This window comes from Triturus cristatus, chromosome 5_2 (assembly GCF_964204655.1).
Source record: "Triturus cristatus chromosome 5_2, aTriCri1.1, whole genome shotgun sequence".
Classification (NCBI taxonomy): Eukaryota; Metazoa; Chordata; class Amphibia; order Caudata; family Salamandridae; genus Triturus; species Triturus cristatus.
In genome coordinates this window covers 756,216,075-756,244,067 of record NC_140588.1, presented here as the reverse complement: position 1 = coordinate 756,244,067, position 27,993 = coordinate 756,216,075, and the positions used below count along the sequence as shown (strand labels likewise).

General features: G+C 48.0%; 1 protein-coding gene and 1 pseudogene across 3 annotated transcripts in view; both read left to right on the top strand.

The window, feature by feature from the left end:
• The window catches only part of LRCH2 (leucine rich repeats and calponin homology domain containing 2), a 1,103,616-nt gene that overhangs the window by 450,460 nt on the left and 625,163 nt on the right, over positions 1–27,993 (top strand). The gene's annotated exons all lie outside the window — the stretch shown is intronic.
• Positions 15,367–15,620, top strand: LOC146829226 (small ribosomal subunit protein uS14 pseudogene; annotated as a pseudogene).

Genomic DNA, 27,993 nt, shown 5'->3' with positions numbered 1-27,993 from the left:
CACTAGGGTCGGATCACCCTGCACAACCTCTTCCCGATCATTTAATTGGAGTGTATTGGCCTTTTTCTCATTCATCGAAATCCGAATTGGTGGGAGATGGTGTTTTTTTGCGCTGCAGTGTTTACACGTAGTCCGGGGCAAGTTTGGGATTTGCAAAGATTTTAGCTTTATCCTTCATTCCCATACGGAGACGCGCCGGGTACAGCATGGCGTAAGGGATCTTTTCTGCGGACAGGAATTTCTTGACCGATTGAAATTCTTTATGCGCGACTTGCACTGTCACTCTAAAGTCAGGGTAGAAGGAGAGGGCATTACCTTGATGATTGACATTTCTTTTTTGTCTAGAAGCACAAAGTATAGTGTCTGTCTCTATAATTGAGTAGGCGGGCAATAATCAGCCTAGGTGGCGCTCCCGGAGGCGGCCGCGCTGCTAGTGAGCGATGAGCCCTCTCCACAATAAACATACTGGATAGCGTGTCTTTACCACAAAGCTCTCGGAACAGATTTTCGACATACGTTTCTAGGCGCCCAACATTGGTCGATTCAGGAAGCCCCAAAATGCGTACGTTGTTGCGTCTTGATCGCGATTCGAGGTCTTCATTCTTGGCTTGGATGACCACCAAGAGTTGTTCCATTTCGGATGTTTTCGTCTCAGTTTTCTGTAGGCCATCCTCTGTATTTGATATTCGTTGCTTCGCTTCTCCAATACGCAGGCCTTGTTTATCAAGCTTAGCGGAGATGCTGTCAATTCGGCCATTTAGCGCTTCCATATTGTCGTTTATGGATTGTAGGCTCATGTATATAGCAGATAAGGATTTCTCCAAAGTGGACGGGGCTGAGGCGGCACCATCCAGCTCTGAATCTGAGGCATATTGGGGTTTACCAGATTTGCACAACTTGAACGTTAGTCGCGGTTGATGTTTGTCCGGTTTTCCCATTGTGTAGAATCAGCGTGTAGACAATAGCCCAACAGAGAAACTTCGATTGGTTTTGCTCTAACTATCAATTTAGTAATATGCCAGGGGGGCCTTCAAAGTACCACATGGGGTGTAGCGAGCCATTGGGTACTCCCAGTTATGCAGCCACTCGCGCTTATCAGTGCCGTTCAGCTTGTTAAGGAACAACATGCGCGCATCTGACGGATAGCCCAGTCTGCCACGCCAACGTGATCATGCAGCAACACAGTTCCACCTGAGGGTAGTGTGTATGAGTTTAGTCAAACAGCAATTGACATGGAGCGCGTTGTCCTTGCAACACACACCCACACTCCAACTCCGATGTCTGGGGCAGTACGGCGCTATGTGTGGTGCTCGCGCAGTATCTGAAGGGCAGTAGGGGTGTAGCTAAGTCACAGTATGGCACTCACCACTGTCGGGATACTGGCCTGTGTCCCTACAAATATTTCAAAGCTCATAGATGTTGGTGCCAACAGTCTCAGCAGACCTTCATGGAACGTCTCAATTATTTATGCGCACTCAGTTTTACTGCCGTTTCCCACATAATATCAGGCTGTATCACCATGCGGTCCTGTTTCCTCAGACGGCACCATCAATTAGCCGTTTCAGTGTCTCTCCGTTTGTACCACTACGCGGTCACGGTTCCCCATACGGCACATTCAATCAGCTGCTTCAGTGTTTCTCATGTGGGCTCTTACCGAGCCACTCCGGGATCTCCCTCATCCGCGTCGAGCCCCGTGGAGCGGCCCCCAGAGCGCGCAGCTCACCTCGGTGCGCCGAGGCCACGGCAAACAAACCTCCGACGGTTGCTAGCGGGTCCTTCCGGCAGCCATACAGCAATGCGCCTCACCTCAGATTACTCCCGTCCGGGCGCCAAATGAAACTAGAGTCCGTAGGAGCGGCAATCGGTCGCAATGCATCTGGCCCGGTCGCTGCTCGGCCCGCGGACTCCGATACGTTATGACCTGGATATGAAGGCCACCGTATTGTCTCCAGCGTGGCGTCAGGTTGAATCGCCAATCCTCGCGTCGTTAGTGCCTTTTCCTGCAGCAATTTCTCCGATAAACAATCCCCCAGTGTCAGGATATCACACGCCGCAGTGTAAAAGGACCGATGGCTTCAGGGAAACAGGATTACTGCAGGATTATGTCGGTGGCCGGCAGAGCCGCGATATTATGCAGCCATTTTGCCTTGCGTCAAGCCACGCCCCACTCCACTTATCTTGGAGAAACCTAGGAGCCACTGACTCCAAAACCCACACCTTCTGCTCTGATTGGAACTTAACCATAGCAGCCTTATGGTCATACCATTGCTTATGAAGCTCCTTGCTGACCTCAACTTTTTTTTTATTTACTGTCACCATGTATTCAGCCATCCTGTAGCAGAGTACAAAGTACATAGTCCACTATATCTTGCTTAGGCTGAACAAATGTTTTCTCTCATCCTTCCTTCACAAGGCACAATGGTCCCCTGACAGGATGACCAAACAAAAGTTTTAAGGAAAGGAACCCCATTTCCTTCCATGGAACTTACCTGTAGAAAAAAATCAGACATGGAAGTAAGACCTCCCATCTCCTTCTAGGTTTTTCAAGGACTCCACCAATTGTACCTTTCATGGTCATGATAAATCTTTCAACAAGGCCATTACACCGAGGATGGTAGTGGTAGTGAATCTGTAAGTCACTCCACACTCCTTCCACATGTGTTTCATGTAGCCAGGCATGATCTTCATGCCTCTATCTGACACCACTTCCTTAGCGAACCCCACCCTGGTAAAGATACCAAGGAGGGTCCTAGCCACTGCAATGGCAGTGGTAGTCTTAAGGGTAATAACCTCAGGATACTTGGTGGCATGATCTCCTACCACCAGACTATATCTTTCCTGATGCTATAGGAAGGTCTAGGGGACCGACAATGTTAATCCCTACCCTCTCAAAGGGAACCTCAACCACTGTAGGTGGAAATACGGGAGCGTTTGGGTGGCCACCTGTCTTGCCACTGGCTTGACGGGTGACGCAGGAGTTATGATACTCCTTTAACTTCTGGTGCATCCCTGGCCAGTAGAAGCAGCAGACTAGCCTACTTCAAGTTTTGGTCTGGCCAAGGTATCCAGCTAGGGGGATATTAAGGGCCAAAGTGAGGAGGAATTACCTAAACGCCTGATGCACTATCACTCTCCTAGTGGCACCAGGTTTGGCCTCCATGTGACAGATTCCCTCCTTTCAATAGGTTCTGTGGGAACCACTGATGCCACCTCCTTCCTGAGCAGCAGCTTGCTGTCCAGGCTTTCAAGAGTAGGACAGGTTTTCTAGCACAGATCTTCTCTAGAGGGCCCCCCTGGGCCCAAATACTCAGCCAGGTAAGGCTCCAGCTCCTGAGCCTCCGTTCCCTCTGGGGCGGATTCTTTTTCCTCCTGAGTAGAAAGGTCTGGTGTCTGATTTGAAGCCGGTTCCCCAGCCTTCCTGGCTTTACTCTTGGAGGGCTGAACCATTATTCCAGACTCCAGCACCTCTTTTTCACTCTTGGGTCTGCATTCTGGTTTTTATGCACACCCAGTGTTGGATTTCAAGCATTTCTGCATGGATTCTCAGCTCTGCCTCAGCCCAAGCCGAGGACTCCAAAATATGCCAAGCAAGCAATCAACTGGACTGGATGAAGACACTGCTACCTATTTTTGACTAGCAACTCCTTCCCAGCCATAGGACACCATGGCCATGGGATGGTTTATTGTCACATTGTCCGTATTGGCGACTGGATCCTTCCAGGCAGATACTGTTCAGAGGACACCAGTTGCTTAGTCACCATGGTGACAGTAGCACCAGTGCCATTCACTGCCCCCACCCTAACCCCATTAATAACAGGATGCTGTCTGTATTTTTGCATATTAGTGGCCAGTTCTCTAAAGTGGCTACATCCACATCCCCTTCTAAAATCGCCTAACGGAGCTCCCTGACCTGGCCAGTCCTCTCCTGGAATCCTATCTGGAGATTGGCAACTGCATTTACTGCAGGTAAACTAGAGACATTGTTTTAGTTTTTACAACCAGAGTCTCCAGTTTGGTGCCCTGCGGTTTTACAGTCCTGGCACCAAGCCTTCTTTGGATCCCAGTTCTTTACCTGATAACCACGCTTTAGCTGTGAAGAGTCATAGGCCTCCCTCCTCAACAGGGTTTTTGGGGCCTGGAGAAGACTTTGTTTTTAGAGTTTCCCTCTTTACCTTGGGGGGGGGGGGCTTTTTAACCTCTTTCATTTGGTCTCCCCTCCAGTGGTAGTTTTCGTCACACTTGTTTTGACCTAGTGGTCTGCCTCCTTCAATGACTTTTCTTTTCTTTTTTTTTTACTGGAGAGTAAAACAGCATCATTCTTTTTCAAAATTCATAATTATTAATATTGCATATAAATTATCCCTAATGCATTATTAAATAATTAATAATCTTCATAAGAACATCACTCAATTAATAATTCTTGATAACATTTCCTCTGTATAATTAAAAATATTTAAATAGTAATAAACAGTTTCCCAATGCCAAAGATTCCTAAAAAAATAAAATATTCATAAACCTATCCAAATATCTACCCATAGCCAGAATATAAAAACTAAGCTACTGAATTATTGAAATACTATACTCAACAGTACTAAATTCATGACTTCCTATTCTAATCCCGACACCTTTTGCCAGCTTGACCAACTTTCGTTAAAACACTTAATAGCACCTACTCTCTTTGCATACAGATGCTCATGGCCATGCAGTTTACTCTTCTTGTTACTCCACTGATTCATGGTGGGTAAATTTAACGACTTCCAGTTTACCAAATCAGAGACTTGGCGACCAACGAGGCTATGAAACAAAGTTGATTCAATTTGGTAGTTAAATTATGAGTACTTAACGGAACGCCAAAAAGAGCTCTCATCGGATCAGGTGGAATTAATGTGTCTGTCCATTGACTTATTTCACAAAAAATCCCTGTCCAGAATCCATTCAATTTAGGACAGGTGAATATCATGTGAAGCCTGTCTTCTGGCTGAGGTCTACATCTAAAGCAAGAGGAATGGGCAGCATGGTAAATTTTTAGAATTTTTACTGGTGTATAATAGCTCATACGCTTATAGTTGGCCACTCGGATAGTTTTTCTTTTAAAACAATTCTAATAATCCCAATGTCATTTGTTATAAGGAAGTATTGCTTATTCTGCTAATGTGTATCAATATCAACTTAACTCCAAAATATTGCTGCAGAATTATGTTACATTTGCCCATTCCCTTAAGCCGTGAAACAAAAGAAAAGCTTGCCCTATTTTCTCAGCCTCCTCATTAGGCTCAATCGAGTGACTTGAACACAAATGCTTAATTTGAGAATAACTGAAAAAAGAGTGTTGGACTCAGTGATCTATGTTCACAATTAAGTGCTTGCCATGTAATTAAGTCTGAGGATACTTCTGTCAAGTTATACGAGTAGATTAATAACTGGGACCCCCACCTACGCTTCACGAAGACATCCAGTAAGAAGGCCATTCCCTTCCTGGACCTTCTTATCAGCCTTGAGGACGGTTACTTACATACAACCACCTACAGGAAAACCACTGACTGCAATAGTCTTCTTAGCTTTAAGAGCTACCATCCCAAAGCCCTGAGGGAGAACCTACCGTATGGCCAGTTCTTGAGGATTCAACGGAACTGTAGCAGGATACAAGAGTTCGATGTACAAGCGAACTCACTTGCCAACAATCTATACGAGAGGGATTATCCTAGGGACGTCGTCCAGAAGGCGAGGAAGCGCGCCAGGAACAATGACCGCAAGGACTACTCAAGACCAGGGAGCCACACACCAGCGATGTGATCCCATGTGTTACCACGTTCACCCCGTTATCTAATAAGATAATGGACATCATTCGTCACAACTGGAGGATCCTTAACACTGACTCCCTAAATCTCGAACCACCACGTTTTGTGTTCATACGCACCATGAACCTCCATGACCAGCTGGTAAACACTCGTACCCGGCACACAAAGAAACCCCAGGACACTACCTTATGGAATCTGCCAGCTGTAACAGGACACCACCCATGCGTGGTCTGTGGTGCATGCTCCCTGACAAAACACACTAAGACTCTACAACTGGACGATTTTGTGTGGGAACATCGAAAACACACTAATTGTAACACCACAAACTGTGTATACTTGATCACCTGTCCGTGCCCACTAAGATACGTGGGGATGACTATCCGACCCGTGAAGGTGAGGATCAGTGAGCACAAGAGCATCTTCAGACGCGGACGGACAGCGACCAAAATGACCAATCACTTCATTGAGAAGGGCCATCCCTGTGAGGCAATACAATGGACAATTCTAGAGGCCGACCAAAGGTGAAGCAGCGCCTCACTACTACGTCGTGAACAAAGGTGGGTCCACCGTCTCCGTACCCACGAACAGGGCTTGAATGATGAAATACCATGGACTGAACTCTAATGCCATGTCCACATATGACCTAGAGGCACCACTATTTGTACTACTCCAGCACTCTTACAGGCACACTTATACATACTTCTAGCCTATGCCCCATAGAAATGTTAAGGGCGGCATTCTGTCTGGGGCAGGGCCCATTTCTTCTCCACCCTCCAGCACTGCCCCTGCCTAGTCACTATCACATCGCTCCTGTTTGAACAGGGCCCAACCGTTGCCATGGTTCGCACACCAGCATATGCCACCCTCAGCCAGTAGGGACCTTGGGTGCACTGCCACTCTCCGGATCCTCCTTTGGGATATCCCTCCGAAGCCCCACTGGACCCTCCTTAGCCCACTAGAATGTCTAGGCTATGAGACAAATACTATGAACAGCAAATATGGCCCAAATATGGCCCAGAGGGACTACTCCTGCACACGTTTTGTATCACGCTTGGTATAACAGGCTTAAACGTTTTTACTAGCAGGATGAAAAAGTTCTCCCACATGAACATAGCCATACGCTAACCGCACATTCATTCCTTTGTCAAACGTGGCATGCATATGTACAGACGAGAGCGGGCTGCTTGGCCTCTCTTGCACGTGCGCCGAGTGTCTTCTCCATGCACATGAGCTCAATACCTTCAGAGCACAGCCCATCCTGATAGTACACGCATGCGCAGTACATTGCGACCATGACGAAGCATACCGAATGCAGGTACCACCTTTTCCTTAATCTTCGCCACTATATCTGGGTGGCCTCCACCTGGTCCTCTTTACTTTCTGGCAGACGTCAGGACGGGGCAGGTGTGAATCAGCGGACACCCAAGCTAAACTGTGAGTAGGAATCTGAAACAGGGACCAGGGAACCTAAAACAGTAAGTTACTGTACCATGGACTGCTGGGCATGTTAGTATCTCATGTTGTTGCTCTACCATGTTGTCTTTTCTCTATAGCTCGGTAAGGTGCGGGCACCCTACGCCTCTGGCCCATGGAGTACTTCTCCTTTCTTTATTAGGTAAGGGTCCTTAGCCACATCACGCAGAATAATTAATTGTGTATGCTTCTGTCTCATTAGCGCTTGTTACTGCTTTTTATTCTAACGTATCTGCACAGCGCATGGAGGCTAGTTGTACCTTCCTACTGTCCGCATTTCATGCATCGATTAGTACTAGTATACACATTAGCTGGGAAATACAGCATGTCCAGCTCACTGAGGGGTGCTACCGCTGGGCTCCGACATCTCCTGGTACCAACCCCCATTGCTGGTGGCTCCAGGTTGCAGGCTGGACAGTTAACAGGTTTTGCTGCTTACTTGACATGGCTATTTGGCTTGTCCGTCGCTCAAACCTGGTTGAGTCACAGCGCTGGATGCTTGGGATTGAGCGTACTCTTCAAACTCAGTCTGTCTCTTGTGTTCTCTTTTACTAAACGCAACAGGCGTTCTTCCCAACATATTTCATTGAGGCATATCATGGAGCCTCACTAACCTACCTGATATGTCTCCTCATTTATCTGTTTCACGTTTCTAGGTCACGATCAGGAGCGGTTTCGACTATTAAGTTGTAGCCATAACTACAGGGTTCGTAGTTACCGGCCTGCACTGATCGCCCAGAGGGTGTTTACCCTTTTATTACTGTTCACGTGCACAACACATCACACACAGTTTAATTTGGTCCTGATGAAACGGCACAGATCTTTATGACCACATAGGCGCGAAACATGTCAACCTCATAGTTACCTGGGCACACTGCGCCAACAAGGGTAACTTCTAACCTACGGGTTTTTTACTCTGACAAGGGTATCATCACATTAAAAGTACTCCTTCTGGCAACCCTTAGTCAGTTTTAATTCCCTGCACGCATTTCTTCACCCTCCATTTTAGGACTCACCCCACATACCCTCATGCACCTAATAGCAGTTCTCAAAAGATCTCTGAGAAAGTGACCCTTCAGGCGACCCGTAGGGCATTGCAGCGCCGGACCGACGAGGAGCAACTGCCCGATGATGAAGCATGACATCCTTCTGGGTGTTTGAGTGCAACAAGAGGCAAGATTTGCTCTTCCCTCCCCGTGAGTGAGTCCTAGACCTAGGATCCCCTGCTCCCTTCTTTTCTTTCTTTCTTTCTCTTGAATGAGTGAGTGACTTTTTTAGCAATACTCATCTGGATCAGTGTCCCCCCCTTTTTGTTGACTTCATGTTTCGCTTGGAGCACAGGCACTGGACCATTAACTAGCTCCTGGTCACCCCCTCTCTTTTTTTACATTATTGCCATGTAATAAAAGCATTATTGTGAAAAAATCCCCTAATGTATGGAATCCAATGTTTGCCCAACAAGTTAGTGTAGAACGCTCCAAGCTGAAACTCAGACCAACAAATCCCTCTAACTTCATTTGAGGGTAATAATATAGAATCGTATCTGTTTTTGCTATTTTTAACCTAATGTGTAGATAAGAATTATCTCCAACAGTAATATTCTTTGATGTAAACCTGAGCCAGCTTAAAAGTGTGGCGTGATAGTAAGTTCTCAAGCAAGGGATAGCTAAGCCTCCCTCCTCTTAAGTCAAGGAAAGTACTGACCGTTTGGCCCTGGGTCGCTTTGACTTCCATATTAAAGACCGAATATCGCCTTCCAAGGCTGAAAAAAAGCCTAGATTAACTTGATGGGAACATTTGAAAAAGCAAACAAAAATAACAGTAACAAATTCATTTTTTAAGCGATATACTACCAATAATTGTAAAAGGAAGTTTATCCTAACGATTGATTAATGCACAAGCTTTGATTAATAAAGGGGCATAATTCAACACGTATTGATCACTATAGTTTGTCGTCACCTTGATCCCAAGATATCTAATCGGATGTGTAGCTGAAAAAGACACTTGCATAGTGATTGGTAGTATCTCAGGGGAGCTGTTAAAAATTAAAGCTTCATATTTTACTTGGTTGATGTTATAGCCCCTTATCGCCGTAAACTCGGAAATCTTATTAAAGACTCATTGAACATTATCCTTATCTACCTTTACATATAAAACCATATCATCCGCGTGTATCTTAAGTTTTGGCTCGTCATTAACAAGAGGTTTAATGGATTGATCTGAACGAGGAGCACAAGCAAATGGCTCTATAAATAGCGCAAACAAAATGGGTAACTTCTGGCATCCCTGACAAGTGGCACGACTAATATTTATGTCTCCCGACTAATATTTATGTCTCCTGCTGATATATTATTAATCACTATAGTTGCCTTGGGCCCTGAATATAACATTCGTAACATTGATAGAAAACTAGCTGGAAATGCGAATTTAAAAAGAATTACAAAAAGTACTTCCCACTCCACTAAATCAAATGCTTTCTCAGCATCAAGGATAATGGCAGTGGCATTCATATTCTCGATTGAAAAATAATCTATAGCTTGTATTAAAAAAAAATATTTGAAGTTTTAAATCTCCCAGGGAGAAAGCCATTTTGATCTCGATTAATAATATTTTGTGCTTCAGCTGTAACCCTTTTTGCTATAATTTGATTAACAGCTTAGAATCACTATTAAGGAGACTAATGGGTACGATATGAGTTTGGATCAAGTTCCGCTTTCTCCTTTTTAAAAAAACTAATTACTATGGACTCCGAGAATGAACTGGAAACACTGCACCCTTGAAAAATTTGATCCTATAAATTAACAAAAAAATGTGCTTACTGTTGTGAAAAAGCTTTATAAAATTCATCCGGCAGCCCATACTTACCACAAGCTTTGCCATTAGGAAGGGATTTCATCGTTTTGTGTACCTCCAGTAAAGTTATGGCGATTAAATTTACTCAGCTTGGACTTTTGCTAAGGTTGGGACTTCATTGTCCAAAAGCCATCCTTCTATTATCTCATGTGAACTACCTATCCCCGGGAATACATTTTGACATAATGATGATAAAAGATCTGGGTCACTTCTGATGGGAGAGTTCTAATATTCTGCATGGGATCTTTTATTCTTCTGATACAATTAGAATTATGTCTAGATTTTATGGAGCAAGCCAAAAACCTACCAACATATTCACTTTCTTCATACCTTTGGTGTAGGTTTGAGGAATGATTCAAAGTTTAACTTGCAAAATAAAATCATGTAGGTTCTGCTTAGCTTCTTTCAATACTTTCATCGTCCTATCGGATGGAGTGGGGGCAAATTCCACAATGGCCTTATCTACCACCTCACTCAGATTATCCTGTTTTCTCCTTCTGTCTAGAAGAGGCAGAGAATGCAATTGCATGCCCCTAAAAATGCTTTTGATGCTGCTTAAAATGCAAAGTCTGATGCTGAATCAATATTAAGCTTTAAAAATTCCTCCAAGTTGCATTTCATCCGCTCCACCCAGCCGTCTTCTATTAATAATGCCTTATTAAAGCTCCATCTGGAATAAATAGGCTTATCAAAGCGTGATCTGAAAATACGTTCTTAACAATACTTGCTCCCTCGCATGCTAACATAACGCAGTACCATAGTGTTTAAAATAACACGTATTTTCTAGAAAAGCGTCATTCTGTGTATGCCAGGGATCCATAAGGGAGAAATCTTGAATTAAAACTTGCAGGGCCTTTATAGATCTTGGTTTGTTTTGTAGCTTATTAGAACGTGTAATCGAAGGTAGTACACCCTTATTTTTCAAATGTGGCTCCTGCAGCAATATTATATCTGACTGTAAAGATCTAAACAAGGCTAGCATTCCCTGGGTCTTTAATATATTATTTAATCAATTTACATTACATGAAAGAATTGTCAACGTATTGTGTGACATTGCGCTGTCTGCTTCTCAATATTTGCTGCTTTTTTCCATTTTGACCCTCATGCCTACCCCACACCCATGTGCCCTCCTATCCCCCCCTTCCTCACTCTTGATCCGTCCTCCTACCCTCCCTCAAACCCTGAAGCCTGACCCACCAGCCGCACTCCCTTATCCCCCTAACCTCTCCTACCCTTACCCCTGGAGTGGTGCCGTTACATGGCACCTGAAGATCGACTTAGGCAACTGTAGGCATCCAGTAATACAGAATAATCCAAAAATGCAGTTTTACTACGACGTTTTTTGCAAAGGTTACAAACATTTTATAGAAACCATATTGCGTTCAATCCTTCTTCACAGGAGCATAATCCATGTATTAGATAGCTATAGTTTGAGCACAGTTTAGTGACAAGTTTCAGACTGCCCCTTTGAGCAAAATCTGAGAGGAGAACCTTGCACAGATTCCGAATGCGATCATATTAACCTGCGTACAGGAGAAGCACAGGTCGCCAAAGCTGAACTCTGAAATATTTGAACGCCACCATAGGTAGTAAAACAAAAACCAATGGTTTAGTGAAAAGAAAAAGTTAAAAACCAACCATACCCAGGGAGACACATAGGCTTATATTCTGATATGTGGAGAGGGGTCGAGAAGTAAGCTCCCGTGACCTGCACGGGAGGGCTCACATGTTGGGGGGGGGGGGCCAAACTCGGGGGAAGGCAGTCCCCCACGATATCAGGAAGAGATGCAGGGCCAGATGTACAAGCCTTTTATGCCGCCGCATATGGGAGATCCTCCCGTTGGCGGCTGCAAAAAAGGGTAATATCATGTACAAATGCTATTTTGCGAGTCACTGACTCGCAAAATAGCATCTGGGACTCTCGGTATTAGGAAGGGTGTCCCTTACTAATAGCGATTCAACATGCTATGTACTAATGTTTTGCAACCGCAAAAAAATCGCAGTTTACCACCTACTTCAAGTAGGTGGTAAACCACTCGTAACAACTGCCTGCCCTTAAAAAAATGAAGCTGAATAGTTTCATTTTTCTTTTTTAAATGTATCCCGTTATCCTTTAGAGAAAAACAGTCTGCATTAAAAAAAACTAAAAAAAACTGCCTTATTAAAAAAACATTCACAGACATGGTCAGCAGGCCACCATCCCTGTGAGTGCTATCCATTCCTAATGGGGTCTCAAATAGCTCCTGCCTCATTAATATTAATGAGGCATGCAATTTGCGACCCCATTAGGAATCGCAAACCGTGTCTGAGACACTGTTATGCATTGCAATTAGCAAGTCGCAAATTGCGAGTCGCAAATGCGCCTCAATTTGCGACTCGCTAATTGGCGGGTCGTACATCTGACCACCAGTGCCCTCAGTCTTGGACTGCATGCGAATAGAGGAAGCCCCTCCGATATATAGCTTACTAGCGGGCTCCAAATATAGTCGAAGCTCTTACGGGAGTCCTCGACTATCGTTCCAAGGCCAATGCGTGCCATAAGCGGGCGTGCCATTGTGTAAGTGACAGAACCTCTGGCTTCTTACAGGCTGCCGCCAGAACCAACTTGGCCGCACCTAGACACAGCCACATGATGGATCAGTCCCCTTGGGTCTGATACTTGAGAACTGGGTTGTGAACTCCCAGGAGTATATGTTCCATGGAGTCCCCAATCGGGTACCCCAGTATTAGCCTGATCTGGGACAATATTTCCTTCCAGAAGGGCTGTATAGCAGGGCAATCCCACCATATATGTTTAAAGTCCACCAGGAGGCCGCAACCTCACCAACATCGATCGGTCGTGTCGGGAAAAATTTAATGTCGTTTTTGTGGGTAGAGGTACCAGTTGTATAACGTTTTATAGTGGGCCTCTCTCAGGAACATGGAGTGATTGTATTTCACAATATCTTTGTACAGGGATTCCCATTGCTTTTCTGAAGGCGGGGTCAGTAGAATGCCTTCCCAAAATGTTTTGTGGCGCAGTGATCTGTGTGCCCAGTGTAAGCAAGAGTGTATAGAGGAAGGAGATGCACCCCCTCCCTGTGTTGCCAGTTTGGACACATTTTTCCAACGGTAATAGTTCCCTAGTGGCTGCCTGTCGCATCTGCGGCTGCTGGACCCACTGTACTAACTGAGCATAATGGAAGCCTTCAGTTTGTGGAAGCTGGAAATGGCTTGCGCAGTCTGCGAAGGAGCGTATCTTCCCTCCGGTGAAGAGGTCTGAAATTAGGAGGCATCCTCCCTCCCTCCAATGATCAAAGGGCCCTTCTCAAAGCACTGGGGGAAGGCAGTGCTAAAATCAATGGGGGTATAGGGGGATGGAAATGTCGTCAATGGTAGGGTTTTGGTCACCGTGTCCCATACCTGGAGGGTTGTTGCTGTGGGTATGCTCGGATAGGCATTGGCTGACCTGTCCGCTCTCTGTCTCCATGGCAAGTCCCAAATGGTTCTACCCGTCACCTGCCTGTCTATGTGGAGCCGCAGTTTCTCTGATTCCCTCAGTGACCATTCACCCAGGACCTGCAGTTGAGCCGCTCTGTAATATACTAAGAAATCTGTGAGAGCAAGGCCTCCACTGAGTCGTGGCCTAGTCAAGAGGCGGTGAGAAAGACACGCTCTATGCCCCTGCCATATAAAATTGATAACCATGGATCTCAGTTCTTTAAATAACCCCTTCTCAGGCAGGATAGGTAGCCCCTGGAAGAGATAGAGGAGGCGGGGGAGCACGTTCATCTGTAGGCTACACTCCATTTTTTGAAGTAATTTTTAAGCTGACTAAGCAACAGGGGGAAATTGGCCCTATATAAATCGCTCAGCTTGGGAGTAATTTGTACACCTAAGTATGTAATTGCCTTACACGCTCATCGAAAGGAAGACATCTCCTCTACCGTTATTAGCACCTCTGGGGTCAAAGTTAAGTTTAGTATAAAAGATTTAGATTAACCTTGAAGCCTGAAACCGTTCCTGGTGTATTCCGGTCAGGGAGGCAACTGGGTTGGTTATTGGCAAGAGTACATCGTCTGCAAACAACAAGAGTTTGTGGTCATCCGAGCCAAACCGAATCCCACTAATCCTGGGATTCGCTCTCACCCTCGCTGCGAAAGGCTCAACTGGGCAGTAAGGGATTCTGCACCCTCCTCTAACTGTTGGATTCGACCTTGCAGATCCCAATTGAGTCTACGTCAGAGTGGAGCACAATCATTTTTGGGCCCATTTCCAACTTGAAGGAGTCAAAGGAGGCTCCTATGTCCGCATTTAAGTCTTCTCTGAGCTCCCTTTTGAAGTCCTTCAAGGTTGCAAGGAGGTCCTTCCGGGTGAGCGCCTTTCCACTTGTCACCTGGATGCCCTCCTCCTCCTGCATTAGGCGCCCCGAAGTAGCTGGAGGCCTTGTTGGGCTGCCCTTTTTTGGGTGGCATAAGGGCAGCTCTGTGTCACCCCCCCACAGCCCTCTGCTCTAGAGCCACAGGGTCAGAGGGGGGTGAGCTGCGCCGTCGTGAGGAATCTGTGGTGGCGTTGCTTTGTTCTCAGTCGCACCAGGGGCCAGGCACTCCCCCCACCTCCAGGTGGGCTGCACGTTTCTTTGGAGACTGCTACAGTATGGTTCCCTCCAGCTCACGTGGTGCGTGGGTCCTGTTGTCGCTGTCCATGCTGGAGTCACCGTGGTCTGACTGGGAGGACAATGGGTGCCATCTTAGGGTCAGGCACAAGGCTGGGGGTTCTCACCTCCCCTGGCGCGCAGTATTGCCCAGCGGGACCGGCCTGGGTAGACTGCCCTCTTCTCTGCCTGTCCTCAGCCTATTCAGCCCTTTGCCTGCAACTTTAGCGGTCAATCGCGCCGCGGGGGGAGAGGCCACTCTCACCTTCATGTGTATGCCTGGCCTGGGGGCCCGGTCGCTGCCTCGAGGTCTCCCTGCACTAACCCCGTTCACTCGGGGGCGAATGCTCAACCAGTGGCCCCCTCCTGGGCTCCAATGTGGTCCGCGCCTCTTGGGGAACTCTATTGCTGCTGGAGGATTCTGCCGTGCGAGGCCGCCATTTCAGGGGTTCAACGTCGCAGCTTAGTGCCTCGTAAAGACCGCCGCTGCCATACTGGAGTCCCCGCGCCAGTCATAGGGTCCCCGGCATCCTGAGTACGCTGCCTCCTCTTCCTCGTCCCCATTGGCCACCGAGTATGGAAAAGCCTTAGCCGCAACGCCATCTGTGAAAGAACAAGATGGATCACCAGCAGCTCTACTGGAGCCACCCGAGGAAGTTCGGACAGGGTTCCCGATCTTGCCGCGTGTGCTCGAACAGTCACAGACTGATTCGCAAGTATGGTTTGAACATGTGTCGCCAGTGTTTCAGGCAGTATGCCAAAGATATCGGCTTTGGAAAGTTGGATTAAACTATTAAAAAAAATTACGGCTGCATGGACGTCGAAGGAAAGAGTGACAAAGAAAGGAAAGCTATGGATATGCACAAAATGGACTATGCTCCCAATCAATCAATCAATCATAGGCATTTATAAAGCGCACTACTCACCCGGAGGGTCTCAAGGCGCTAGGGGGGGGGGGTCCGCTACTGCTCGAACAACCAGGTCTTGAGCTTCTTCCTGAAGGAGAGGTGGTCTTGGGTCAGGCGTAGGTCGGTGGGGAGGGCGTTCCAAGTCTTGGCGGCCAGGTGGGAGAAGGATCTTCCTCCTGTTGTCGCTCTGTAGATGCGGGGGACGGCTGCGAGGGCGTGACTGGTCGAGCGGAGGTGGCGTTTGGGAGCGTAGAAGTTGAGGCGGCTGTTGAGGTAGGTCGGGCCTTGGTTGTGTAGGGCTTTGTGTGCGTGGGTGAGGAGCCGGAAGGTGATTCTTTTGTTGATCGGGAGCCAGTGCAGGTCTCTCAGGTGTCTGGAGATGTGAGTTCGTCTGGGGACGTCGAGGATGAGTCTCGCCGAGGCGTTCTGGATCCGCTGGAGTCTCTTCTGGAGCTTGGCGGTGGTACCGGCATAGAGGGCTTTGCCGTAGTCCAGTCGACTGGTGACGAGGGCCTGGGTGACCGTCTTCTTGGTCTCGGTGGGGATCCACCGGAAGATCTTACGTAGCATGCGCAGGATGTTGAAACAGGACGAGGAGACGGCGTTGACTTGTCTGGTCATGGAGAGGGAGGAGTCCAGGATGAAGCCCAGGTTGCGTGTGTGGTCTGTCGGTTTGGGTGCGTTGCCCAGGGCGGGGGGCCACCAGGAGTCGTCCCAGGCGGAGGGTGAGGAGCCCAGGATGAGGACTTCCGTCTTGTCTGTGTTCAGTTTCAGGCGGCTGGTCGTCATCCACTCGGCCACGTTTTTCATCCCTTCGTGTAGGTTGGCTCTGGCGGGGTCGTTGGTCAGGGAGAGGATCAGCTGGGTGTCATCGGCGTAGGAGATGATGTTCAGGTTGTGTTGGCGTGCGATGGCCGCAAGGGGGCTCATGTAGACATTGAAGAGGGTGGGGCTGAGCGAGGAGCCCTGAGGGACGCCGCAGATGACTTCCGTGGCTTCTGATATGAACGGGGGCAGGCGGACTCTCTGTGTCCTTCCGGTGAGGAAGGAGATGATCCATTCCAGTGCCTTCTCCTCGATCCCGACGTTGCTGAGGCGCTGCACTAGGGTGCGGTGGCAGACAGTGTCGAATGCCGCGGAGAGGTCCAGGAGGATGAGGGCCGCTGTTTCTCCGTTGTCCAGCAGGGTTCGGATGTCGTCGGTGGCAGCGATGAGGGCGGTCTCGGTGCTGTGGTTGGCCCGGAAGCCTGACTGGGAAGGGTCGAGGGAACCAGTCGTCTCGAGGAAGGCTGCCAGTTGCTTGTTGATGGTCTTCTCGATGACTCTGGCTGGAAACGGGAGGAGCGAGATGGGGCGGTAGTTCTTGAGTTCGGTGGGGTCCGCCGTTGGTTTCTTTAGTAGAGCGCTGAGTTCGGCGTGCTTCCAGCTCTCAGGGAAGGTGGCGGTGTCGAGGGAGGTGTTGATGATGTCCCGCAGGTGGGGTGCGATGACAGCGTCGGCCTTGTTGAAGATGTGGTGAGGGCAGGGGTCGGTTGGGGATCCGGAGTGGATGGAGTTCATCGTGCTGATGGTGTCTTCGAGGTTGATCGGTGTCCAGGCGTTGAGGGTGGTGGTGGGGGGCGTTGGTTTGGTCGTGGGGAGCGTTGGTTGTGTTCTAAAGCTGTTGTGTATGTCAGCGATCTTGTTGTGGAAGTAGGAGGCGAGGGAGTTGCAGAGGTCTTGCGATGGGGTGATGTCGTTGGTTCCGGCGTTTGGGTTGGAGAGCTCTCTGACGATGTTGAAGAGTTCCTTGCTGTTGTGTGCGTTGTTGTCCAGCCGGTCCTTGAATGCTGTTTTCTTGGTGGCGTGGATCAGTTGATGGTGCATTCGGGTGGCGAGCTTGAGGGTAGTCATGTTGTCCGGCGTTGGGTCTCTTCTCCAGGCTTTCACGAGGGCTCGGCAGTTCTTCTTGAAGCTCTTGAGTTCGTCGGTGAACCACGGGGCCTTCTTGCTTCCGGGTCTGCTGGGCGGGGTCCTCGGAGGGGCGAGCTCGTCCGCGCAGGTGGAGATCCATTTCGTGAGGTTGTCGGCGGCTTGGCTGGGGTTCGGTGAGCTGGCGGGAGGGTGCTGGCTCAGGGATGCGGTGAGTTGTTCGGCTGTGATCTTGTTCCAGCTTCTTCGTGCAGCCTGTTGCTGGTGGTGGTGGACCGTGGTTCTTTTGAAGGTGAAGTGGATGCAGCTGTGGTCCGTCCAGTGGAGTCCAGTGGCGTGGCTGAAGGAGATGTCTTTGCTGGACGAGAAGACGGCGTCGAGTGTGTGTCCGGCGAGGTGGGTGGGGGTGGTCACCAGCTGCTTGAGACCGAGGGTGGCGAGGTTGTCAAGCAGGGTGGTGGTGTTGCGGTCGTTGTTGTTCTCCAGGTGGAAGTTGATGTCCCCGAGGAGGATGTAGTCGGCAGAGGGGAGGGCGTGCGGGCTGATGAAGTCGGCGATGTCTTCGCTGAATTGAGTGCGTGGTCCCGGGGGTCGGTAGATCAGGGTGCCTCTGAGGGTGGTCTTGGGGTCGGTGTGGATCTGGAAGTGCAGGTGTTCGGCGGTTGTCAGGGTGTTGTCGGCGTTGGTCGAGATACGGATGGTGTCCCTGTGGATGATGGCGATGCCTCCTCCAGTCTGGTTGTCGCGGTCTCTCCGGATGATCTTGTAGCCCTCGGGGATGGCGATGGCGATGTCGGGCGCTGAGGAGTCGTTCATCCAGGTTTCCGTGAGGAAGGCAACGTCAGGAGCTGTGGTGTCGAGGAGGTTCCAGAGTTGAACGGCGTGTCTGTGGACGGAGCGGGTGTTGAGCAGGATGCACTTGAGGTGGTTGCTGCTGGTGTTCGGCTTGGCGGGTGCTGGTGTGGGGCAGGTCCGGATACAGGTGAACTTGCAGGTGAGGCAGCTGAAGGGTCCGTGGGTGCGTCTCGGAGTGGCTCGGTAGCACCCGGGGGTTCGGCCGGTGTTGAGTGCGTTGAGGGTGGCGGCCTCGTAAGTCCGGCGGGTGGGGTGTCCTCTGCGGGGGCCAGGGGTTCTGGCGCTGGGCGCGGTCTAGGCGCGGACGGGCGTAGACGGGCTTACCTTTGGCGCACCTTCGGCGCTCATTCGGTGCTCCCGCTGCGCGCGTCCGCTGCGCGGTCGCTCTGGGGGCGTCATAAGAGGGGAGCCGGGAGGGAGGGTCTGCGGGGAGGCGGGGAGCGCGGGACCCAATCGGCGGGCAGGGGGGCGGGGTCTCGTGGGAAGCGGCGGGAACCTGGGGGCTCGGTGGCGGCTGGGGCGGCGCTCGGCGGCCCTGTGGCGGCTGGGGCGGCGCTCTGCGGCCCTGTGGTAGCTCAGGCGGCAGGTGGCAGCAGGAGGCCCAGCAGGTAAGGAGCAGGCGGGAGGTGTGGGGGCGACCAGGCCGAGGGCACTGTTTGCCTAGCATTTGCCATATCCTACTTAAATGGCAGTCCAGATAAGGCTGCACTGTGGAAGAGTGTTTTTGCTCTGTGAACAGCTTGGAAATAAAATGGGTTCCGTCCGCATTTTGGCTAGGCGACCGCGATCCCGATATTCTTTCTAAGTCTCATTTCGGGCCCCCGCTCACCTGCAATAGCTGTCCAGGGGTGGTCTCTATAGTTTAAAAGTCCAGCTCTTTTATTGTCATCTGCCCGGGATTGGACGCCAAAATTCACTCTCTCACAGGGCTCTTCCACGGAGCCGAGCGAAGTCACATCTTCACGGCTATGATGGCTGGCCACGCCCCCTTACTTCGACTTTAACTTTACCAAATTCTTTTAAAACATTTTTTCTCTATATTCCATGATCTACCAATTATCTCAAAGGGTTAAATCCACTACTGCCTTCCCTGTCCCCCGCCCCCCCCCCCCCGCCCCCTTTTTGTCGTGACTGGAGAATTAACTGCAAAAAGTTGCGTGCCTCTTCTACTGAATGACAAATTTGAGCCCGACCCTTTAATAGGACTTCGAGTTTTGATTGCTATATAATGCCCGCAGGGGCCCCCGCCTGCTGGAAATGACTAATTAAGCTCTTGAATTATTTTCTGTGGCTGGCAGACATAGCGGACATATCGGAAAAAATCATAAAGGAGAAATCCCCATGGATCTGAAAAGCCTTATTATTGATGGCATTTGTAAGTATCTGCTACTTAATCTGATAGTCTCCTAAATTCAGAATTACTGTCCGAGGATACTTGGCACCAGAAGATGGAACGGCCAGTACACGATGAGCTCTTTTAATGGTTCAATCCTGATCACGAGACTCTGCTGCTGGGTACACATATTTTCTAACAAGATCAGAGATGGGGCTGACCACAGTTTGGCCATATTCCAGTTCCTCAGGAATCCCAAGGGAACCTCAGGTTTGTACGAGATGTCCTATTTTCAGTGTAATCGGTTTTGATTTCTAAATCCACCAACTCGGTTTGGAGTTTAGAAATAGAGGAATCCTGTTCTGGTCTGGCATCTTCTATATCGGAAACCCACTGTTCAACCTCGGAAATTTGTGTTGTTAAATTCAGCATATTCTAATTAATCAGATTCAACTGTGATTCTGTCTGTTTATTAGCTTCTGCCTGGGAGACCTTTATTGATTTCACTTCATCTAAAATTCTATGTAACAGCAAGTCAGTAGAAGAGAGGCTCTTGTCTCTATTGCCCACACTATCTGCATGTAAAGTTGCCTGGAAACTATCTGACTCCTGCTGAGGTAATGCCTTCCTTATTGCCCCTTGCTGGAGGTCTCCAACTTTAGAGATTGGTGTGGGTGTTGCAAGATTGGTAGCTATTGAATTTGTGGTAATATCCGATACTCGAGGTGTAGTTAGTTTTACTCGAATCCGGATCTTGGGCTGCCATGAGAGAAGTTATGTCTTTATGGCTCTCCTGTAGTTCAGATACTGGGAACAAAGGATAGGTCTCAGATTTCATGTCAGCCTGCATTTTGTCCTTAGCTTTCTTCACCTCTGCCTCTGCTGATGCATCAGTATTTGCAGCTTTAGTTGCAGAATCCAAAATAGAACTAAACAGCTTTGAAGCTGACTTGTGGCGTGCCATGCCTTTATTATTTATTTCTCACTGAGGTGTGCCTGATCTCTCCCCTACAGCCTGTTCTGTACCCATGAGCAAGAGGGGATCTGATAATGGGAAAAACGGTGTGGCTGCTGTCATGGTCTCTTGATCACCGCAGTGTTTGCTTGTTGTTTTTGCTGAGACTTTAGAAAAGCGAGGCTTACTTGTGGAATTTCTGGAAATGGGTTTTCATTAGCCACGTTACCATTCACTCGTAACTTAGTGGCCAAATACTGCACCCATAGCTACATGGGCCGCTTCAGCAGCCCCCAATAATCCTCTCAGTCCCTGAAGCTGCCTAGTGCATCTCACAGGACTTATGACCGGCAAACATTTTTTACTGTGCTACTTAAGTAGTTCAGATAATTTTAATTACCACCTCTTTCTACGGTAATAAATATTGCTCCCATTGTTACCAGCTAACCAACCTTCTAGTGATTTTCCTGAGTAGTCAACAAAATCTCACTCAGGTCTGGCTCTGGGTTGTTTTAGCCTCCCTGAACCAGATTCTGTACTCTTCAGTGGTAAATCCAAAGGCCTCAATCAGGGTACCCTTCATGAGATCATAGGATTCAGCATCTTTCTCATTGAGTGTCGGGTGTCTATCCTTGCACTTTCCTGAGAACATTTTCCACAGGATAGCACTCCTAAGTTTCCTGTTGACCTTGTCTGCTAAGGCAGACCCTCTCAAAGATAATGAACCACTTGGTGATATCATCACCCTGAAATAATTTTGGGACAATCTCTTTGGGGATTTTAGGATCAGAATAATCATTTTCTCCCTATTTATCATTGTGCGGTCACCAGAGAAGGGGCCTAGGCCCAACTCTTTTCTCTCTTTTTCTATAGCTGGGAGTTGTGCTTCTATATCTGCCCTGTCTAATCTTTCCGGAGCAAGCTCTTTATCTGGAAGTGCTCCTCTTTCTTGGGCTGCTGTGTCATCCCTCTCATGGTCTGTGTTCTTTAAGATCAGTCATACTCTGGATGCTCTTTGTCATACTCTTCCAAAAGCTCCTGGAGCTGTGATTTGGTAGGGTTTGATCCAGTCTTGCGGTCATAGGTTTTACACAAGTCTCTAAGCTGTCTTATTGACAAGGACAGGTAAGGTATGAAGTTGAGTTCCTCCACCTGTACCAGATCCTCTGGAGTACTGGTTCTAGTACCCATTACCATTATTTTTACTAAGTTAGGAACCTTTTTGGATAGGAACAGATCTAACAACTCTGGTTTCTTAACTAACGTAAGATTTGGATTTTTAAAACCGTTCTACTAACAGGGACCTAACTAGGGCCCTAATAATGATGTTAAAATTTCGAAAAAGTAAATTTGAAAAATGCAATTTAAATAAAAGCAATTGTTACTTCTCTTGTGTGGTCACTTTGTCAGAGTGGTTCAGCAAGCGTAAAGTCGTAGAGCCCACAGCTAATCCACCAGTGAAGGAAACCCACCTCTCTATATAGTGCACCACAATGGGGTACACTGTGCAGCGAGGTTGAAGAGACCCTTATTGGTTTACAGAGGCAAAAGTAGATAATACTAACCCTCTATGTTTGTGGTAGTGTGGGCGAGCAGTTAGGCTTATCAGAGGGTAGTGCTAAGCATTTGTTGTAAACACCAAGGCAATAAATGAGCGAAGTCGAGACCGAATTAGAAAAGTAGCACTTCTTTTCATATAAACATTAAACCGGAGTCGCGCCAGAGTCTAGCCCGTCTGCGCTCGTCCGCGCCAAGGACGTGCCGGAGGATGGTCCGGCAAGAATCTTGCTCACTTCTCGCAATATCAGATATACATATCATTCCTATACGTACAAAGATTTAGTTGCTCTCAGACCCCCTCGCTCACATTGTCATCACTCTTTTGCCCCGGAAGCGTTTTTGAACTCCCCGGGCTGTGATTGTTATTTGCCATTGCGCTCGCTGCCACCTGCGGCAGGCCCCCTTACTAGTTCCATTACCACGCTCAAAACACCCTCTACGGCTAATATTGAGCGGGGTCTTCTGATCAATGTTAGATCACTAGTGAAAAATAATATAGCTTTTAATGAGTTTGTGTCAAGTTTAAAACCCTCTTGGGTATTTTTAACAGAAACCTGGGCTTCGGACTCTTCCGGCCCGGACCTTATCGACGCCATCCCCGAAGGCTATGCTCTTGGAAGACTAGATCGTGTGGGGCGCAGAGGGGGTGGGCTGGGGATTTTACATCAAGTCTCCCATTCCTGCTGTACCACTCCACTTTCTGCTCCTTCAGATCCTTTTCAGGCCTTACATTTTGTGATTACTTCTGCTCTTTCTCTTCCCTTCGCAGGTATTTTGATTTATAGACCCCCTTGACCCAGAACTGCCTTTAGTCAGAAACTGCTTAATATCTTAGAACCTTATTTTGGTTGTGAACACATGACGATCCTTGGGGACTTCAATTTTCATTTGGAAAATTTAGATTCCAAGGATTCCCTCTCCCTTCTGGATTCTATGTCCGCGTGTGGCTTTAAGCAACTGATCAAATGGCCCACTCATCGGGCGGGTCACATCCTGGATGGGGTCTTTTCGAACGACCCTAGGGTTTCGACGGGTCAACCCATTCCTTTGGTCTGGTCCGACCATCTGGCGGTTCCTTTGGAGTTTCAGGGTCCCCCTGCCATCTCTAGGTCCTTCAGCCATAGCAGAAGAGAACCTAAACTAAATCTTAGGGCGATTTCAAATGAGACCCTGGCGCCGCTGATTCCCAATAGTAAGCTTGCTAATCTTGGAGATGTCAACTTGGTGGCCTTTGAATTTGACTCCTTTTTGAGTGGGGCAGATGATACTTTGGCCCCCGTCACATTACGCTACTCGGACAGAAAGAGTCCATCGGCCCCCTGGTTTACTGAACCCCTGAGACGTTTGAGGCAGGACTGTAGGAAACAGGAGAGGCTGTGGAGGGCGAGCTGGGACTTTACAGAAAGGGAAAAACATAAACTTTCTCTTAAAAGGTATAAAGCGGAGGTAATCAAACAAAAGCAGGATTACTTCGCTAAACTAACTACCTCTCTTACGTCCCCCAGAGACCTATTTCGAATTGTTGACTCCCTGTGTTCCTTGCAAACTCCCAATCCTACTGTCAGTTCTCAAGATCTCTGCGATAGGATTGCCCAGTTCTTTCACGCCAAAATTGCTGATATTTATTCCGCTCTGGAACTGCAAAGGGCCTCTTTGCCCCCCCCCCTTCACTCCTGCTATCTCGGGGGCTGAAAGTGAGAATTGGACTGTTAAGGCTAGTCTGTCTAGCTTTCCTCCGCTTGACATAACCCAACTGGATATGTTGCTCAGTAATACCAGATCGGGCTCACCTTTGGACCCATGCCCTCTCAAAGTTCTTAAGGATTGTAGGGATGCTTTACTGCCCCCTCTTCTTGATATTATGAACAGGGCAATATATGAGGGTGTTTACCCGGCAGTGTGGAAGAGGGCGGTGGTCAAGCCTCTTTTAAAAAAGCCCTCCCTTGATCCTGAAACTCTGAAGAACTTTCGTCCCATCTCGTTGCTTCCGGCACCTGCCAAAATGCTCGAAACCCATCTTAATGAACATCTGATGGCTTTTGTAGATGCGCATGAGCTATTCGATCCGGCTCAACATGGCTTTCGGAGGTCCCATAGTACAGAGTCAGCTCTCACAGTTGTGTTAAATAACATGGAGGTGGACCAGGGCCATACTACTTTTCTTGTCCTATTAGACCTTACAGCAGCCTTCGACACCCTATCCCCTGTGACTTTGACAGCCCGTCTGAGGGAGATTGGGGTGGAAGGATCGGCCTTGAGCCTTTTGGCTTCTTTTCTGGATCAGAGAGAACAGAGGGTCAAATTGGGCGAATTTCTATCTCCATCCCTGCCCGTCCAATGTGGGGTCCCACAGGGCTCGGCTCTTAGTCCTACCCTCTTTAATATCTATGTGGCCTCACTTGCCAAACTAATAAGATCTTATGGGATGGAGGTAGTCTCCTATGCAGACGATACCCAGATCCTGGTGTCCCTCTCACACACGGACGATTCCTCTGCTCTCAGCTTTAGAAACTGCATGGAGGCAGTCTCTAAATGGATGATTTGTAATTCCTTAAAGCTGAATGGTGAAAAAACGGAGGTTCTTGTCTTTGGTGGTGGGAGTGACCTTTGGTCGGATGAGTGGTGGCCTCCCTCTTTGGGATTGTGTCCTACCCCCACTCACTCAGCTCGTAATCTGGGTGTCCTGATTGATCCTTCGCTCTCCATGAACCTACAGGTAAATAGAACAGTGTCGACCTGTTGGGGCATCATTAAAATCCTAAGAAAAATAAAACATTATCTTGCTCCTTCTGCACGCAAACAAGTTGTGATAGCCTTGGTGTCCTCACGTCTTGACTATTGCAATGCTCTTTACTCTGGTCTAGACAAGGGTCTGGTGCAGCGACTACAAACTGTCCAGAATGCGGCTGCCAAATTTGTGACGGACGCCTCGAGGCTCTCTTCGGCTACTGCTGCTAGAAAGAGCCTACATTGGCTCCCTATTTCGGCTAGGATCACTTTTAAGATCCTTAGTCTAACATATGGGGCCACATTGGGCCAAGGAGCGAGAGGTATCAGGGATCTCTTAGTTCCCTATGTCCCCTCTAGAAGTCTTCGCTCCTCTGAAAAGAAATTGCTACTGGTGCCTCGTTTCAGGAGAACTAGGTGGGGAGGAAGGTCTTTTTCCTATGTAGCGCCCAAGCTTTGGAATGCTCTCCCCATGGAAATTAGAGCTCAACCATCAGTCCCCCTGTTCAGGAAAGCTTTAAAGACCTGGCTATTTGTTATGGCATATCCGTGAGCTGGCCTCTGTGTTTCTGATTATATTGGTAGGCGCCTTGATGCCTTCGGGCTTAGTTTGCGCGATATAAATTGCTTTTCATTCATTCATTCATTCATTCATTCAAGATCTTTGGGTGCAAGGTAAATACTTTTCGCAATACGATAAAGCACAGTAAATGAACAATTACGCACAAAAAACATTCTAGGGAAGGAAAAAGGCAAGTGGAAAAAGCAATGCACTACAGTTGTTGTGTGGTTACCCTTGTAGAAATTGGATGGTTCAGTGCCAAGGTCTAAAATGCCACGGTCAAGTTCTCTGGAGCTTCCCGGGTTTCTTGGGAAACCGAATAAAAGGGGGCTTTGTAGCTGGCACTACAAAGCCAGGGGGCCATCTGTGAAAGGAAAGTCCGAGGGCTCTCAAGGGATGGTAGAGGTCGCAAGGGCTTTGGGGCCTCTGGAACTCCTCTGCCCAGGACAAGCTTTGTTCTCGACCTTTGAGTGTACTGGCGCTCACCCCATGAAGTCAGAACTCTGTCTTGTGATGACAGGCTGGCTTAGATCAGTCGGTGACCACACTAAGGGTTGGTAGGCTCAGGGGACCCCTCTAAGAGGTCCTCTGTGTTGCAATTTTTTAATAAATCTGACACTGGAATCAGTGCAGGTTTATGAAGGCAAGATGTTTGGTACCAAGCATCCCATAATACAGTGAAGCCATCATGTAGCTGGGAAACTAGTAATGACGAGTGCCCAGCCCATGTACTCACCATGGCTTCCCTGCTCACTTACAATATCCCAGAATCGACATGGATGTTGCAGGGTCATATCTGCTCATACAGGTATGTCCTCAAAGGGTATATAGTGCGCCCTGTCTTAGAGCTAGGTCTGCTAGAGGGGTGTCTTACCTACATCCCACCCAGTGTCTGTGTGCATGGCACACAGGAATGTGTGGTTTTGTCTGTGCCAAGGCATGCAGTCTGCATAGCAGTGTGCATGGCCTTGGTGAGAGGTCCCTAGGGTGGCACGATTCTTGCTGCTATCCTTGGAGGGCCCTCTTCAGTGCCAATGCCTTAGGTACCAGGGGTGCCATTTACTAGGGACTTACAAGGGGTACTAAAATTGTACCAATTGGGAAGCAAAAGGTACAGTTTAGGGAAAGAGCTTCTGGCACAGGGGGCCATTAGCAGGGACCTTGTGCAATTTCAGTCGAAATTACATCATTTTCCAGGCAAAAAATGGGGGCTTACCATGTCTAAAAGAGGCACTTTCCTACAGTGACAAATATTCATTTTCCTCTGATACTTAAATTTAGCGGCCACCCCAGTTCTCAGACCCATTTCAACCAAATAATATTATTGAGAGGTCTTTGGCAGTCTGAACAGGTTTGTACTCTGTGGAGTATTTATTATGTAATGGGTTTTGTGAAATATTTTTGATAAATGCTTAAGGAAAAATTGAAAACGTACATTCTAATAGGCATTTGACTAAAAGCAAAAGGTCACTGTGTTAATACGCATCTTTGCAGAAATCTACGTGTAATCAAAGGGTCATGGTCTCATATCTTGGGAAAGTCTAACCCATTTGTCAACCTTATGAGATTGATGAGCCATGATCATTATAACATTTATTTTAACATGTTTTTTTTTGAAGCCTAATATTGTATAACGCAATATAAGCACTTGTTCTCTCTTAGGGGCTTTCAATGTATAGTCCTGCCCATGTGTGGGGACCCCGGAGCACTTCTTTAGATATATCTTAGAAAGTGGTATTTTTCACCCTTCAGGAAGGCCTGCAAAGACACTTAAGAGCTAGAGAGACAATAATGTAGCCTAAATAAATAGTCTACACTGGCCGCATCTTCATCTTGAAGTGAAAAAAGGGAGCCAGTGTCCTATATTTTGTATCATTTTGGAAGTGTTTAACACACAGAAGAATCCCCTCCACAAACCTCCTTTTTTCATGATAGAGATGAAAGGAGAGGACAGAACAGTCCTACAGGCTGCCATTATAAGTCTTAAAAATAGAAGCTGTGCCTTTAAGAATCCAGAGACCACCAGTATCCCATCATGCACAGCTAGTGGCAGTTACTTCAGTTCTTTTTTCCGGCTCCTGCTATCAGCACCCCGGAGCATTGAGCTCTAACAATTTTGGTTTTGTGGTCTTTTTCTATGTTTTTCTGTCTTTTTCTGATAGGAAAGGTTACAGTTTTCACTCAAATATTCCATCTGTTTTTGATAAGTGTCCAGACTGTGATAGGAAGAAGGCCAAGACTGATCCTCACAGACTGTGTATACTATGCCTGCCTGCTGCTCATGTTCCTGACTCCTGTTCCATCTGTAAAACTTTCTCTAAGCACACTGTGCGTGACAGAGAAAAGCTTTGACTTCAAGGAGCAGAAGAGCGATGAAAACAGCTGGCCCAGTCTTCAGGTGGGACTTCAGAGTGAGGAGAGGGTC